At 46.1% G+C, this 15,966-nt stretch overlaps 1 protein-coding gene across 3 annotated transcripts in view; it reads right to left on the bottom strand.

Annotated features, from left to right (window-relative positions):
- ZZEF1 (zinc finger ZZ-type and EF-hand domain containing 1) overlaps positions 1 to 15,966 on the bottom strand; it is a 3,309,810-nt gene that overhangs the window by 1,994,121 nt on the left and 1,299,723 nt on the right. The window lies entirely within an intron of this gene.

The following is a 15,966-nucleotide window of genomic DNA, read 5'->3' on the forward strand; positions in this document are numbered from 1 at the left end:
GCATTGATCAGATTATTAGCCACATTATCAAGGTGCAAAGGCAATAAAGTGCATATGAAATTACATAGGTTGCCATCACAATGTTAACCTGGTGACATATCAGCTCCCAAATTCTCTAGCTTTCAATATTCTTGCTCTTGTGTGCCATGCTCGATTAAAAAAGCTTGCTACATAAAACACTAATGTTATCTAATTGCTCTGCTTAAAGAGCAGTAAAGCATCACCTATTCGGTGTATGCCATGTGCATTACATATTGTCTTTGGGAACTTGCACCTGGCCACTCGATAGCCTTGACAAAAAAAAGAAAAAAAGTGGCCAGTCTTACGGAGACCATGCACCAAGCATAAGTCATTTCCAGCAGGTTCCCACTTTTTGGTACGGTAGGCCAGGTTCAATTGAGAAAACCTAAATTTCAGATACAAAGTGCGTGCAAGAGGGGGGTTGACCAGATTCAAGTCATTTTCAAACCTCAGGGCTAGCTTGCTGGCTAAATATGTAACTCCCATAACCACTGTACGCATTCACCAAACCACCCAACCAACCTCAACTATCTCCCATGAAGTTCTTTTCACTTATTCCACATCACTTAAGGTGATGCCGCAGGGATAATCCCACAGGTTTCCCAAATACATATCCAACAGGGATCTTTTGACATGTGCGTACCATGATACGGATATAGCACCCTCAGATTCCAGGATGTATGTTAAAGCCTCACGGTAGGTTTTAAGTTTGGGAGTTAGCCATAATCTAAGCCAATAAAGTACCGGTCTGAAGGGGACATCGCTTTGGATTTCCCTAAGGACCAGTTACAAGTAAACAGGCTTAACTGGACACATTGTTGACAGAACAAGCAACCTTTTCAGCCAGGCAAAATTTGTTACGGGTCGAATGGCCCCAAATCTCTGCCCCATACAGAGCAGCGGATTTGGCCTATGCGACATACATTCGCAGATGTGGATAAAAGAACTGCATCATCTGCGAAGAGGAGCATTGGAATCGCTTCGCGGCATGATTTTGGGTGATCCTGACAGTTCAATCTCACATGGCATATTACTTTGTCAATGTATATCAGGAATAAAAGGGGGGGTAGGACACATCCTTGACGCACCCCTCTGGTCACCTCAAAGAAATCCATTAATTCACCCCCAAGACTCCAGCATACAGAGGCACTATTGTTGGAATAAAGTTGTATTATAATGAGTAGTAGGCTAGCTGGTACCCCCTCTTTACCAGTATAAACAACAACAGCTCCTGTGGCATGCAGTCAAAAACGGTCTTGAGATCAATGAACACAGAAAATACTCATGTTTTTCAGGACCGTATATTTTTGCTTGACCAAATGTAAGTGAAATGCCTGGTCCATAGTACTTGTTCGGGGCAGAATCCCTGCCTGGAGATGGTCTACCACATTTTCCTGAACCACCCACGCCTGGAGATGTTCGTAGATAGTTCTGGCGAATACTTTCCCCACACTGTCCAATAGGGAGATTGGCCTGAAATTGCCCAGATCCTCTCGCATTCCTTTTTCATAGATTGGAATGATTGTGGCATTTTGCCAGGAGGGAGGGACTTTGTTGAATATAAGAACTGCATTAAATAGGTGGCATAACACAGGCACCCAGACAGTTAATTCATCCTTAATTAGATCGATCTGGTGTAGGTCCAGTCGGGGGGCTTTTCCCCACTTCTGGGAACAAATGGCGATGTGAATCTCCTGTTGCTCAAATTGAATTGGGGCTGGGGTATCCCCCTCTATTCCAATCCTGTGATATAGAGCCCCGAGTATCTTTTGAAATCTCCATTCCAGAGAGGTTTTGGAAGTGCTTTCTCCAAGTACTTAGGCTGATATTAACATCCACATCTGTATCACACCCTTTTTCCCACTAACCAGCTTCCAAAATGAACTAGTGTTCCCAGATTGAGAGGCCTCATGCAGTTTATCCCATTCTCGCTGAACATAATCATCTTTTTTGATCTTTATCAGGTATTTATACCTTGCCCTTAGACACCACAATTCTGTTCTATCAAACCCCTGGTGACTTTTTAGGTAGTTCAGGATGTCAAGCTTGGCCAGCTTGCAATCGTCATTGAACCAGATATTACATTTCATTGCATGTTTCTTTGTGCTCCTGCTGGGCTCGGTAACAAAACCTTGTATGGACAAAACCAGATCATATATAAGATAGGTATCTGCTTTACCGAGATCAATTATTGAGAGTCGTTCCAAATCTGGTAGGACCTGCTTGTACATGCTTAGTGTCAATGACTCCAGATTGAGATCCAACCATTTAATTCTCTGGTTGGATTGCTCCTGGATTAGGACAGAATAACTAGGGTTACCACACGATGGTTGCTCTCATGTTTGCCCAAGTTGATAAACGTTAAGGACAAAGGCGTGTGGTCAATTCGTTTTTGTTCCAGGAACTCATTTGTATTAGCCCATAGTTGCATACATAAAAAAATGGAATCAATATGCAAGGTGCTAGTATTCCCTCGGAAGGTTGATTTTGCCGGCTGGTCCTCTCCAAAGCACCCATCACAGGCCCTTAAGAAAAACATTAAGTGCCAAGGACGAGTATGCTTTTCCTTTTTGCACAGACTTGCATAATAGCCTGGCACTTAAGGGAAACCCATGTCAAGGAGAGTAGAAGCACAGCCAGGGGCCCGCAGATGGGGCCTGCCCAACATCAATGTGTCCAGGAAAGGAATATCCAATACCTCATCGCAATCATCCCATGCCTCCTCCAAATCTGAAAGGGGATCAATTTGCAAATTCAGGTCACCACCCAATATGGTTCGGTGTTCCAGAACCTCATGTTTATCTTGTTTCTACAAGATTCCTCGCTAATTCAATTACGTGATTAATGTTTTTATTTATTAACAGATGAAACACATTGAGCATGGAAATTGGTTGAGCTCCCACTAAACCGAGCACCAGATACTGAACATCAGGGGAACTACACTCAATATTAGAAATTTGCCAGTCAAGGGCAGTACTAATCCATGTTAATAACCCACAGAAAGGCCTGCCCAACTCCCTACTGGCCGGCACCTGGAATACCTCATAACCCTGGAATGTAATCATACCCAATTTCCAGGTTTCCTAGACACATGCCACATCAAAACCCTTGATGAAGCTACACCTATCGGGATCTATCAAGTGTTTCCTGAGGCCAGCTATTTTCCAGCAGATCAATCTAACTCCTCTCTCCTTTGGCTGTTGCGTCAATTCTGAGGCAGATGTTTGCCAATCGAATGCATCCAGCATGGTGTTGGTCTGGCTACTCACAGCCTCTTGCCCATTAAAACCCCTTTCTACATGCCCATTACCACGGAATGCATAATTAGCTTTTTGGGCGCCCATGGGAAACATTTTGGCTGTTGGCCTAGTCGGAATTCTTGACCCCGGGGGAGGATATGTCCGAAATGCTATGGACAATAGACCTTCCATTAACCAATCGTTTTAAAAAACAAAACAGAATCATATCCTCATCATGGTCAGGCATGCTCTGTATCACACACTTTATTATATAACTTCTGATGATGGTCATGCACCCTCTTGCATGCCTAAAATAATGGATACACTTATTAACCAGGGATTCCTGTGTTTCGTGAGACCCATTTGCAAGTTCCCCACATTATGTAGAAGGACAGATGAGCTAGTCTGCCACACTCTCACAGTGGGAAAACATGCTGGGTAATTGTGAAAGTTCTCACCATAGTCACGTGTCAACCCACCCGTCATCCTATTCCCCAAAAGGGTTGTATTGAGAGTGGTGATCCATGTCGGCGTGTGTTTGAGTATTCAAATTATGGGTCTGCGTGTTACCCACCTGGTGATGGGTCAGCCTTCCCTATCTCTCGTCTGCCCTCTATCTACATAGCTAGGCGCTCGTGTATTTCAAGCCAGAGGTTGATAGGGGTTTCTCTGCTCCCTAGTATGATCCCCGTTAGGGAGAATTCTCTGTATAGGCTAATTTCCCAAACTTAGTGAGTCCCCCAGCAGCTTTGCTGGATTTTTGGGGTTTATTTTTTTCTCCTGCTAAGAGTGAGACTCTTTTTCTCCCACTCTTAGACATGATTTGAGAATGTCCTTTGACTTTGTAATGTGTTTTATGGGCTATGGGGTCTTTTACTCCATAGGGCTTCATGTGTTTTTGGTAAGTGTGTTACACAGCACCCTCAGTGCAGTAACACAGGGGTGTCATAGTGACCCCCAAACATAGACTCCATACCCTGGGACTGACTACTGTCTCCCAGGGCATGTAAAGTCACAACTGACTTTACTAGTCTTAAATTGTGAACAGAACCAGTACAAACCATCATATTGTGGTAGTACTGGTCGGGGTAATTAGATTGCCCCTGGGGCTGTTTTTCGAGGGGGCACTGTGCAGTCCCCCCTCGTCGAGTTTCTGGCTGGTGGCAGTGGTTACCACGCGAAATATTCCACCAGAATATTTCCTATGGGATTTTCCCATTCATTTTAAACGCAACACTTTTTTGGTGCAATGTTAAAGATACCACCGGGTTATTTATTTAATATTTATTCCCCGGTTGGGTCTTTTTGCCAGGTCTCGGTTTTAAAATGGCATTTGTGTTCGCTTCTGTAACTCCAACCCAAGTCGAGCCCTTTGTTCCACTTTTGGCGGGCTTCTACACAGAAGCCTCCAAAAGTGGTGCCACTCTGTCTGGGTCTACAGGATGTGTGAGAGGGGGAATGGGCACCCTGGACTGAGTTGCCTCGGCAACTCAAGTCGCACTCTTGTGTGATTGGCCCAGTGGTGAGCCGCCCAGCTCACCACTTAGCATGTTTGAGTGACAGCTAGGACTGGTGGATGGGGGTTTTCTGCATAAAAGCAGGGCTTTGGGGACTGGAACTTCAGAAGTCGCCACAGGACCTAAAGAATCCGAAGAGGGAGAAGCTGAGCCGACCTGCAACGTCGACATCACCGGTGGAGCCCTGCTGAACTGACTCACCACTTCCCAACGACAGAGAAGATCTTCATCCTGGAGAGTCTTCTTCCTTTGAACTGGTGGGGTTAACCAGTTCGCCCTCTTTTCGCCCTCCTGGATCGTCTTGTGGTCGAATCGCCCATGCCAAGCACCCCGGCGGCCTGATAGCCACGCTTCACCACTACCACGAATAAAATGGTAGTACCTTTTAACCGGGAAACTCAGCGGCTGGTTTCTTCCCTGGCAGTGCAACGACCTCCAGCTTTCCTCCACGTCGAGATCTTCTCTTCCCCTGGACGAAGCAACGACTTGCACCCGCTGCCAGGAACAACTGCCCCCGATGGAGCTTTCTCACCATTTTAGGTACTGTGTCCCGCCTGGTCTCCCTTGCAACAGACTGTTCAAGGTGTCCCGTAAATCTTTGACTCTCTACCCTTGGGTGACCTGGGACCTGTTAACTAACTTTTTTTGAAACGATCCAACTCCTTTTGAACTATCTGCAAAGACTTTTTAAGTGTACTTCAACTGTGTGATCTTGGGCACATTCCGCCTTGCTCTCTCCAAGAGCGGGCCTGGCCTATGAACTTTTTGCTCTACAGTAGACTCTGCCTTTCTTGACTTGCTGTGGTTCTTTTAAAAGTATACTCGAACTAGACAAACAAAAATAAAAAAATAAAAAATAAAATAAAAAAGCCAATCCAACTTAACCAAATGATGAAAAAGTTTTCAAATAAACTACAGCATCAAAAAAAAAAAAAAAAAAAAAAAGTGTTGTTATTGTGTGCTTTCCTAATTCTGCCTTTTCCCTACCTTTTTAAATAATTATTGGAGTGCCATCTTGGTTAAGCGCTCACCTCTGTATTGATAATAAATGGTGTTCTTTTCCTAAGACTTGTCGAATAATCAGGGAGGTGTATATATTTCTAGTGACTGTGTTTGAACTTTCTTGACATAATAGTGCCAGTGTATTTTTACAAGTGTGTTTTTAAATAAATAATTATATACTTTTATACCAAAGCTCTGGTCAATGTTTGCTTGTGCTACTGTATTTTTGTACCTAATGTGTATACTCTATATACTGCCTAACTTTTCTTGAGAGAAGTCTGACTGCTCAGCCACAGCTACCAGGTAAATCTGGGCGGTACAGACTGCTACCAATTGGGTTTACTGCCAACACCTGTAGTCTTAAACTTTTTGCAGTGGTCCCTAAGGGAACTGCACAGGTTTCTGCCTAACAATCCCTAGCCGCCATGTTAAGACACATTGCTCCCTCCTTTGAGTTGTGTTCCCGGAGTTGGCCTGTAATCATGAGGGAATGCTTTTGTTAGGGAAACATTGGGTGTTTGCTCACTTGTTGGATTACTATTGGTCCCATTGTCTATCGGGCTACAGGCTAGACCACAAAGCCTTTGGTGATCAGGAGTTCATAAGGAAAAGGCGGTCAACTCTACCTGGTTAATATTTCTTCGTGAGGTCACCGTCGATGTCAAACACAGATTTTGCTGTAAAGACGGGACTGAGTCCACAATTGCTGCATCGAAGGGCAAGACCCTTTGTGATTGTGGCTCATTGTATAGAATGTCTATTAACTCATATTGCTGCAACAGCCTAGCAGGGGTGCCGAGGCAGAGCGCAACAATCACCTCTTCAACCACTTTGCGGCACTGGGCATTTGGGTGCACCTATGGCAAAGCCTGCTGTATGTCGATGGCCGGGGAAGTGTGAAGCCTGCTTGCATTGTGCAAATCTGCCGCCAGCTCCATGAGCTCTGCCTGTTTGGATATAAAGTCCAATACCTGGCCCGGCCACGTGCCGCCCAAGAGTTCCATCGCAAAGGGGACAGGAAACCCTTAATCGTCGAATATAGTCCCCATAGAGGCAAGATAATATGCTCAAGAATCTGGCACATAGACTTGGGCTTGTGCCAGAACTAGGGATGGCAAAGGCCTGACCGGAGCGCTCGATGCTTCCTCTGCAGGCGGCTCAGAAGCCAAAATGGTCATTGACTTGGTTGAGGTCGAGCTTGAGGATGTTTGACCTTTTCATTTTCTTTACACCTTCGCACCAGGGGTCCCAAGCGCAGTTGGTATTGGTGCCGCAGACAGCGGAGTAGGCAGAAGCCGTTACTGTCACGACCGTCTTGAAGAGCTGCAGCATTTGTTGCTTGAACTCCTCCCACGGTGCCCTTTTGGAATGGTAAGACTTACCCTTCTCAGAGTAGCCTGTGCCTGTGCTGCAGCTTCCTTTTGTGGGAGGATGAAGAAGAAGAGCGATGTCCATACATGCATGTGACCTCTTCACCTTATGCCGCCTACCTTCTATCTTTCTTCTCGGGAGTGGGCCATGCTGTATTGACGCTTGAGGATTTGGTGGCCAACTTGGCAGCAAACTTCGAAGAAGGCCTACCTAACCACAGTTTGGCTGAGTGTTCCCTCAGAGCCTTCTGTTCATCGATTGAGAGTAACAACACTGCTGCGTATTGTGTTTCACCCCTAGAAACCACACAGATAGTTATATGGGTCAATGAAGGGCATCTTCCAGCAGAAGTCCCAACAGCGTTTGAACAGTGAAGGATCACCCCACCCTTCCCTCCCGACAACTGATGCAGAATAATATTGAGACTTATTCTGAAAACAGCATACTAAGCACACAGACGAAAAGGAATTGTGGTAAGGGGGTGAAGTGGCACTGTATATGGTCAATGACATAACGTTCCGAGTCGAAGAGTGGCATGGTCGCAGAGATGACAACCAGCAGCAATACGGCCTTGTCGAATTTGTGTGAGCAGCTGAGGAGATGATATATCAAGATGAGGAATCTGTGGAAAAATGCAAACCATTGGAAGTGTGTTGTTGAGGGGCAACTGAAATGACGTCTTCTGTAGAGGAGGGGTGTGGTCACTTTTACTGCATTATTAGCCTAATGAACCTATAGAGTTGCCTTATGAGCACATACGCATTATATTAGGCTCTGCTCCCGGCCATTTTGCTTTGGCCATCCTTTTTTCTATGTGGGCCTCAAGGCACAGCAAAAATGGTCTCTCTCGATGTAGGATCATCTTGAGACCACAAGCCCTGCCAAAGTTTTAGTTTAAACGTAGTTTACATCTTCTTAGTTGCCCCTTTCAGTCATTTGCCTCTTTGATGGGTCATGGTTTGGAGTCGATACTATTCTGAGTTCTCAACCACAGCATATCAGACTTAAACGCGGCACCCAAACACGCCTGTGCACTGCGGGTCCTGGCCCAATTTCTTCAGTTGAAGCATCAAGGGTACTTGTCCCCCGGAATCAGGGTCGTAATCCTGTAGTTTGCATCTGCATGGGCACCCTAAGTTTGGGAGTAGAGAGTATTCCAGGGACCCCACTATTTACTTTGCTTGCAGTGTGCTTTTTACTCCCTCTGAAACAAGCTCTTCCCAGTCTGCTGGTTCAAACTCTGGGCTGGAACTATTCTTGGGGTCGCCTCCGATGTCTTCTCTGGTTGTATGGCGCTTCTGCTGCACCTCTGCGGTAAAAATAACTTATTTGACTTTTCCACATAATCGGGACAGACCTATGGAATTTAGCCCCATTAATTCCCAAGGAAGAACATTTTAAAACTCTTAAGTGCCTTAACTAAAGAATTTACCAGAACAGAGATATTTTCCCTGGCACCACACAATGCCCTGGTGTATTTAGGACAAATTTAGAGTGTACCACTGACGTATTAAAAATGTTGAAACAATACATTTGAATCTGTATTTAATAAAGCGCGAGAACCACTTAAAAAACGAAATTGGGGAGGTGGCTGGATCAGAGAAGGCAAAGAAGAGTAACAGGAGATAGTGTTAGATAGGTATGGGTTTGCAAGCTCATGCAACGATTTGTAAACTAGAATTAGAAATGTTAATAAGGTCCGACTGCAAATGGAGATCCAGCTGGCTTGGAGTCAGTGAAGTGGGGGTTGAGCAGGAAATATTCTAGCGGGTGGGGTTTGCAAAGTTGAGTACCCAGTCTACTGGTGAAAAGGAGTAGAGTGGGAGACCCAAGAGAAGACTGACACAGCAGTATGGGTGGCTCAGTACTTAAGTTTGAATGAGGGATTTGGTGGAGTGGAAGTTGAGGAGACAGTGACATTTTCTGATAGTAAGGAGGTTGATCCTAGCTGTAGTATAAGTAGTGGTAATAAAGCAAAGGATGTGAGATTGCTGTCAAAGACAACCCCAAGATTGCTTGTCTCAGGGGATGGGGAAAGAATATCAGGTGAAAATTATATTTGTGTGATAAGATGTGGTAGTCACTTGAAGCAGTACAGTAGATTAATTTGGTCTTAGAACAACACCATCCCGTGACGGATATTGCAGAGGGAAGTGGGGATGTGGGCAAGAGTAAGAGGAGAAGAATATTTGTGAATCACCTGTAAAGAGGTGATAGAGAACCCAAAGGAGAAGGTGACTTACCCAAGGGGAGGTGGTGTATTGATCACTCTATGCTAGAAAGTAATAGTTACAGTAACCACTAGTGGCCACATTGTTTCTACATGTTTCTAAATATGAACTGGGGCCTATTCCTGCCAAGTACTGTAGTTCCAATGTCAATGAATATGTTGGAATTTTTGACATTTTTCTTTGACCCCTTTCTTCCCACCTATTCACCTATGGTGGGAGTCTCCTGTATTGTATGTCCTGGAGTGAAGTAGAACCAATGTCTTATCTGTTTACTGCAGTTACTTTATTGCCATTTCTTTGCTAGTACTTATTTGACAGTGTTTGTAACTCGTATACAATATGGGACAGGACTGCTAAGACTGTCACCATGTTGGAACTAGGCATCAAAGTGTATTTCAAGAGTGTTTAATAAAGAAATAAGTATGATGATTGTTGCAAAAGTCAACAAATAAAGTGTCAAGATGATGTTTCCAAGCGTCAGGCTGCCAGTTGAGGGAACGACTAGCCACTAAAACATGGGTGCGGTTTTCCCACATGCTACAAAGGGGTCCACTAAAGGAATGTTCAGTGCCGCAAAGTTTGATGAAACAAAACAAAATCAATCCAAGCCAGCTGCAATGCAAAGTTTCCCCAAGTTCCTTCAAGTCCAGACAAAAAAAACATGCATCAAAAGGGTTCTATCCTTAAGGACGGTGCTGTTGCTCCTTCGACCTGGCAAGATGGGGGCCCTGGTAAGATTTGGTGGATAACTGTTGTACTACCCTTACCAAACAACTTAATTACTCTATTGTCTCTCTCTTCGCCACTTCTCTGTTCCAACTAGCCCTAAACCATCCTGTCTGCTTGCCGGCTTAACAGCAATGTCTCGAACATTCCCCCACCTCTAGGCCGTCCCATGGACCTATGCCGTCCCCCAGAACCTCCCTATGCTTATTACCTAAGAGGGTGGTCTCTCCTCACCCCTCCTTCCAATGATAGTCCTGTTCTATCTGCCTCTGTAAAAACAGTCATTTTCTCTTGCTCCTACCAAAAGTACTCTCTCCTACAGTGGTATATCTTTGCCTTAATATAATCTTCATTTTCCTCCAAGTCTGCTCTTTATTCCTCTACACAACAATGCTCTCACCCTAGATCTGGACTCTACTCCCTTACGTCTGTGAGGGAGGCATGGTATCACAAATAGACATGACACAAGAGCTGCAAGTTTAAACACCTTTATTGATGGTTTAAAAGGGGTTGGAAAACTAGCTTGCCCTTTAGCTAAAATGGGAGCATTCTCAACCATGAAACAAAGAAAATACAGTCCTAGTCAGTCAAAATAAAATTGCCTGTACTAATAAACCTACTGCCTGCCCTCTTTCTAATACAATAAATGTGTAAAGGGGATGTGTAACGCAAAAAGGAAAAACAGTATTCAAAAGAAATGTCAGTATGGCTGAGTAAACTCCCTTCCCCATGTTTTGTAGCACAGAGTAAGGTGGCATACCTGGACCTTGTAACACACTCTGGCTTTGGAGTTCGTTTCGTGGACCAGGGCCCACTTGGTCTTCCACGATAAGTCACTAGTTTATCCGCTGGACCTCTCAGCTTTCTCTCACTCCAGCCCAGGTAACCTTTTAGCTTGTAATACAGTTCAACAAAAGGTTGTTTCCTTCGGGTTACCACAATTCAGTACAGGTTTCCCTCCGCCGGGCTCAACCTTTCAATCACAATTTGTGGGGGTTCCCTTCCCCAAGCTTCAATCATACCTTCATAGGCTTCCCTGCATCGGGCTCAAGCTTCCTTTCACTTTCTTCCGCTGTTGAAGACTTTCGAAACTGTGAAGCTTTTGCTCTTACCTCCTTTCCTCAAATGTCACTTTTTCTCTCCTACATCAGGGCCTCTTGGTAAATGTAGTTTCGAACACAGTACTTATTTCAAAGTTCAAAGATATCTTGCGCATCCAGATTTCCCTCTGCCAGGATCAAATCTCACAGTTCAAAACTTGCATCTCAGTTTCTTTCTCTTCCCACCGTTTCTACGGCATCAAACATTTCACAGAGACTGTCAATTGGGCAATCTTCTTTCGCCAGACAACTCTGTTACTTTGTATCTTTAATATACAGTTCTTTACCATTCTTTGCTTTCTCTTGCGTCTTATCTGCACACACGCAACCTTCATTCGTGGGATACTACTGCCAATCAAGTTCATTTAACACAGTCCGGACTTTCATTGCTTTCATCAACTCACCGGCTGCGTCAATTAATTTGTCTTTCACGGCTTTGATCCAGAGTCAAGGCTGATACCACAACTGCTGCTGCACCTCCCCAACTCTGCCGTTCACCCAGGAGGGTGACTGGTATCCTTTAAACACAAAAAAAGAGGTTTGTCTCTTCTCTCTGGCTGGGCTTACATGCGCAACCTTCAAAGCCTTTCAGAGGTAACGATTTCTCGCCAGGGTGTCCAAGGTTTTGCTGTACCTCGGTTCCATGGCTAACCTGTCGCTCTGCTCCTACTGGTAAGCCGACACCCTGGAAGATCTGCTCCTTCTCGTGCATCGCCTTGCTCAGCGTGCGTCTCAGTGTGCCACCTTTTAACCATGTGCGGAGACCCAATAGGTACCAGGTGTATGTAATTAAGATGAAGTGCCTGATCCTGCCTGATCTTATTAGTGGAACAACAAAAAGGTGATGGCTGGAAGGTTTTGAATTAATCATAACCACAGGCATAGCTCTGGGCAACTCAAGACCATCGTTTTACAGCCTGCCAAGTCATTACAGAAGGGGAAAAACCATATGCAAATCAGGCTTGGTCCAATCCCAAAAGGGGCAGTCCAGCCCGAACTGCTAGGTCACATTCCCTCTGCACAAGACCACAAACGTCCCCAGACATGTTTCAGCCTTGTCTAAACCTTCCAGGTGCTCGATCCTCAGCTACGGACGTGACGGTGGGTGTCGTATATATAGACTGCATTACTACGCCCCGTACCTCAGTCCTGCCTTTTCCCCTTGTGCTTGACCGATACAGGGGAAAATAGTGAGGAAAGAAGGCCTGTGGAAAGGTTCAAAAAATTGTTGCCATAGGGATACGAAGACTAGTAGGAAACGTTCCCACTAGTAAACTTTTTTTTTTTTAATGAATGATTTAATTAAAGAATTAGGACGACTCGCGCCACCAGCTACTTCTACACTTTCTGAGCGGGGATGGACAGGTGGGGTAGGGGGGTGATGAGGAATATGAGGGAGAAGAATCCATAGAAAGAACAATACGGTGAGTAATTTCACCTTCAATGGATTGTCTTTCTCCCGCAGATTCCTCATCAGATAGACTCCCAAAGCAGTGGAACAATGGAGGCGGGTAGAAAGCTTACAGCAACAGGCTTTGTAGCACAGCCCTGCAAAAGCACGCATCGGCCTTGTGTGCGACATCTAAGCTGTAATGCCTTGTAAAAGTGTAAAGTGAGGACCAAGTAGCCACTCTGCAAATGTGTCCGATTGGGACTCCCTTTGAAAGGTTGTAGAGGTGGCGGCCCCTCTGGCCGAGTGTGTTCTGATGCTCGGAGGCAGTTCCTTGCCAGGAGACATTTGGCAATGCATAAAATGATCCACTGAGAGAGTGCCTGCTTGATTACAGCTAGACCTTTCCTGGCCAAAGAGTAAGCAATAAATACTTGATCGGTCTGTTGATCTTCTGCTGTCCTAGCCACATAAAAACTCAAGGGCCTTTTGGAGTCCAACTGATGGAAGCTCTCCTCTTCCTTAGAGGGATGTGGTGGTGGATAAAATACAGGCAGATCAATAAACTGTGAAAGGTGAAACTCGAAAACCACCTTCGGGAGGAACCCCGGCCTTACCTTGAGGGAGACCTTCTCGCTAAAGAACCAAAAAAATTGAGGTTTACAACAAAGGTCCTGCAATTTGCTGGCCCTCCTGGCTGAAGGAATGGCAACCAAGAAGGCTGTCTTGAGTGTCAGCAGCCATAGAGTGCAAGAGTGCCAGGGCTCAAAGTGAGCCACCATTGGTAATGTAAGAACCAGATTTAAATCCCAATCTCGGACAACAAAGGGAACTGGCGGAAACGTATTCAGAAGGCCTTTCAGGAATTGGGCCGTAACCGGGATCATAAAAAAAGAACCTTGATCGGAGACCTTTTGAACACAGATAAAGCCGCCAAATATCCTTTGACTGTGGTGACTTGAAGGCCTGCAGAGGCCAGGGACAGAAGGAACTTCATCACTGTAGTGGAGGGCGAAGAGATAGGGTCAATCTCACGTTCCCTGCACTACGCTTCAAATCTTCTCCACCTGAAGGCCTACAGAGATCTTGCAGACTGTCTGCTTGAAGTCAGCAACACCTCAAACACCTCCTCAGAGAGGTCAAAGCCATCATATCTCAACCCCTAAAGAGCCAAGTAGTTAGGTTGAAGGATTCCGGGTTTGGTTGCAACTCCCGACCTTCCGACTGGGTCAGAAGTTCCGGGCGGAGAGGCAGGTGGTCATATCTAGAAGGTCCGGGTACTACATCTTCGTCGCCCTATCTGGGGCGATCAAGATCATGGTTGCTCGAAACCTCCTAACTCCTGAGAACCCAAGGAATGACGGGAATCGAAGGGAATGCGTAGTGGGGAGGGAAGGTCCAATCTATCAAAAAAGCACCCCCTAGCACGCCGTTCACAGAATTCCCATAAGTGTAACTGTCTGCACTTCCTGTTGGACTCTGTGGCAAACAGTTCCACTGTCGGGGTACCCCAGCGAGAGAAGAGCTCCTCTAGGACTTCCTGTCACACCTCCAGCTCGTGTGAGACCGTGACCTGCTTGCTCAGAGTATATGCCAAACCGTTCTACGTCCCCACCAAATGAACTGCAGAGACCGAGATCTAGTTCTCTAACAGCCAGAACCACAGCTGCATTGCCTCTCTGCAGCTGGGGAGTAAGCGCACGCCACCTTGCTTGTGCAGGTAGTGCTAGGCCACCATATTGTCTGCCAAGATCATGACATGCTACCCCTTCAGAGAAGGGGCAAACACCTTCAAGGCTAGCCAGATGGCTCAAAACTCCAGCCTGGTGATGGGCCACATGGCCTCCATTGCTGACCAAAGGCTTCTCACCTGCAAGTCCTCGCAGTGCGCACCCCAACCCTTCAGGGATGCATCCGTGACCACTCTGCCGGAGGCCATGGCGGCCTGAAGGGTTCCTCTGCAAATCGATTGCTGCTGTTGGCCCACCAGAGAACGTCACTGACCACTGACCTGAACACCACCAAGGGAATACTGGAGTGTTCCGAGGTACTGGGACCACTGACCTTCTAGGAGTCACTGTAATGATTTCATTTGCAGCCTTGCCTCTGGCACTAGAAAAATACAGGAGCCATGTGGCCTAAGAGGCAGAGGAAGGAAGCTGCTGGTAAGGTGGCGTGGTTCTGGAACAGACTCACCATCTGTGCAAGGCTGCTCACTCTCTCATCGGGTGAAAAGTCCTTCCCTACATGAGTGCCCAGGACTTCTCCGATGAACTGGAGCCTCTGGGCTGGTGTCACGTGGGACTTCTACAAGTTCAGTGAGAAGCCCAGCTTGTGGAGTAGCAAGCAGGTGTCCTCCAGGTGGGCCAAAACCGCTCCGCCGACTTCCCTCGGATCTGCCAGTCATCCAGGTACAGGAACATGTGGACCCTGGATCTCCTGAGGTGAGCAGTGACTACTGCCATGAGCTTGGTGAAGACCATTGGAGCGGAGGTCAACCCAAAGGGAAGCACCTTGAACTGATAGTGCTGGGCCTCTGAGGAACCTCGCAAACTTCCTGTGCTTGTGATGCATCGGCATATGGAAGTAAGCGTCCTCAAGATCTATGGACGCCAGCCAGTCCTGCAGCTCGAGAGCGTGGAGAATCTCTCTCAACGTCACCATCCTGAATTTGTCCTTCCTCAGGTACTTGTTCAAGGCCCTGAGGTCCAAGATGGGACGGAGACCTCCTCCCTTCTTGGGTACCAGGAAATACCTGGAATACCAGCTCAACCCTCTCTGCTCGGACAGTACCTCTTCCACAGCACCCTTCAACAACAGGGCTTGTAGTTCTTCCTGGTGCTCCTGTTCTGGTTGGCATGGAGGTGATGGTGGAGGTTTCCTTAAGAAGGGCAGACAATAGCCCCGCTGTACAAGCCCTAGGACCCAGGCGTTGGAGGTAAGTGAGGAAACCACAAGGGACACGATCAGTGGTTTCTGGTCCTTTATTTTTATGGGCCTGCAGGGAACACACACCAGGTTCCACTCATCATCAACCGTCCCTCATAGATCTCTTGAGTCTTCCAAATTCCATATGGAAGCCTCGAGAGCTAGGATGCAACACATCTTCCCCCATAACAAACACCAATAAATAACTCTTAACCCAAAAGAAGAAAATATGAATGAGGAACTGGGAGAAGGGATGAAAGTAACTTTTGACAATCACAAGGTGATCATGAACAAGAGTAGTTAATTACATTTAAGATAATAACGGTGAAACTTCTAACTGTTGCCCTAAACACATGTGCTAGATCGCTCACGTACAAAATGTTGCAAACATTTGGGTTCTCTTCTCAATCTCTTCAAAGAGAACTCAACACACTCGTTATT

The sequence above is a fragment of the Ambystoma mexicanum genome, chromosome 9 (genome assembly GCF_040938575.1).
Source record: "Ambystoma mexicanum isolate Mex_15411 chromosome 9, UKY_AmexF1_1, whole genome shotgun sequence".
Lineage (NCBI taxonomy): Eukaryota > Metazoa > Chordata > Amphibia > Caudata > Ambystomatidae > Ambystoma > Ambystoma mexicanum.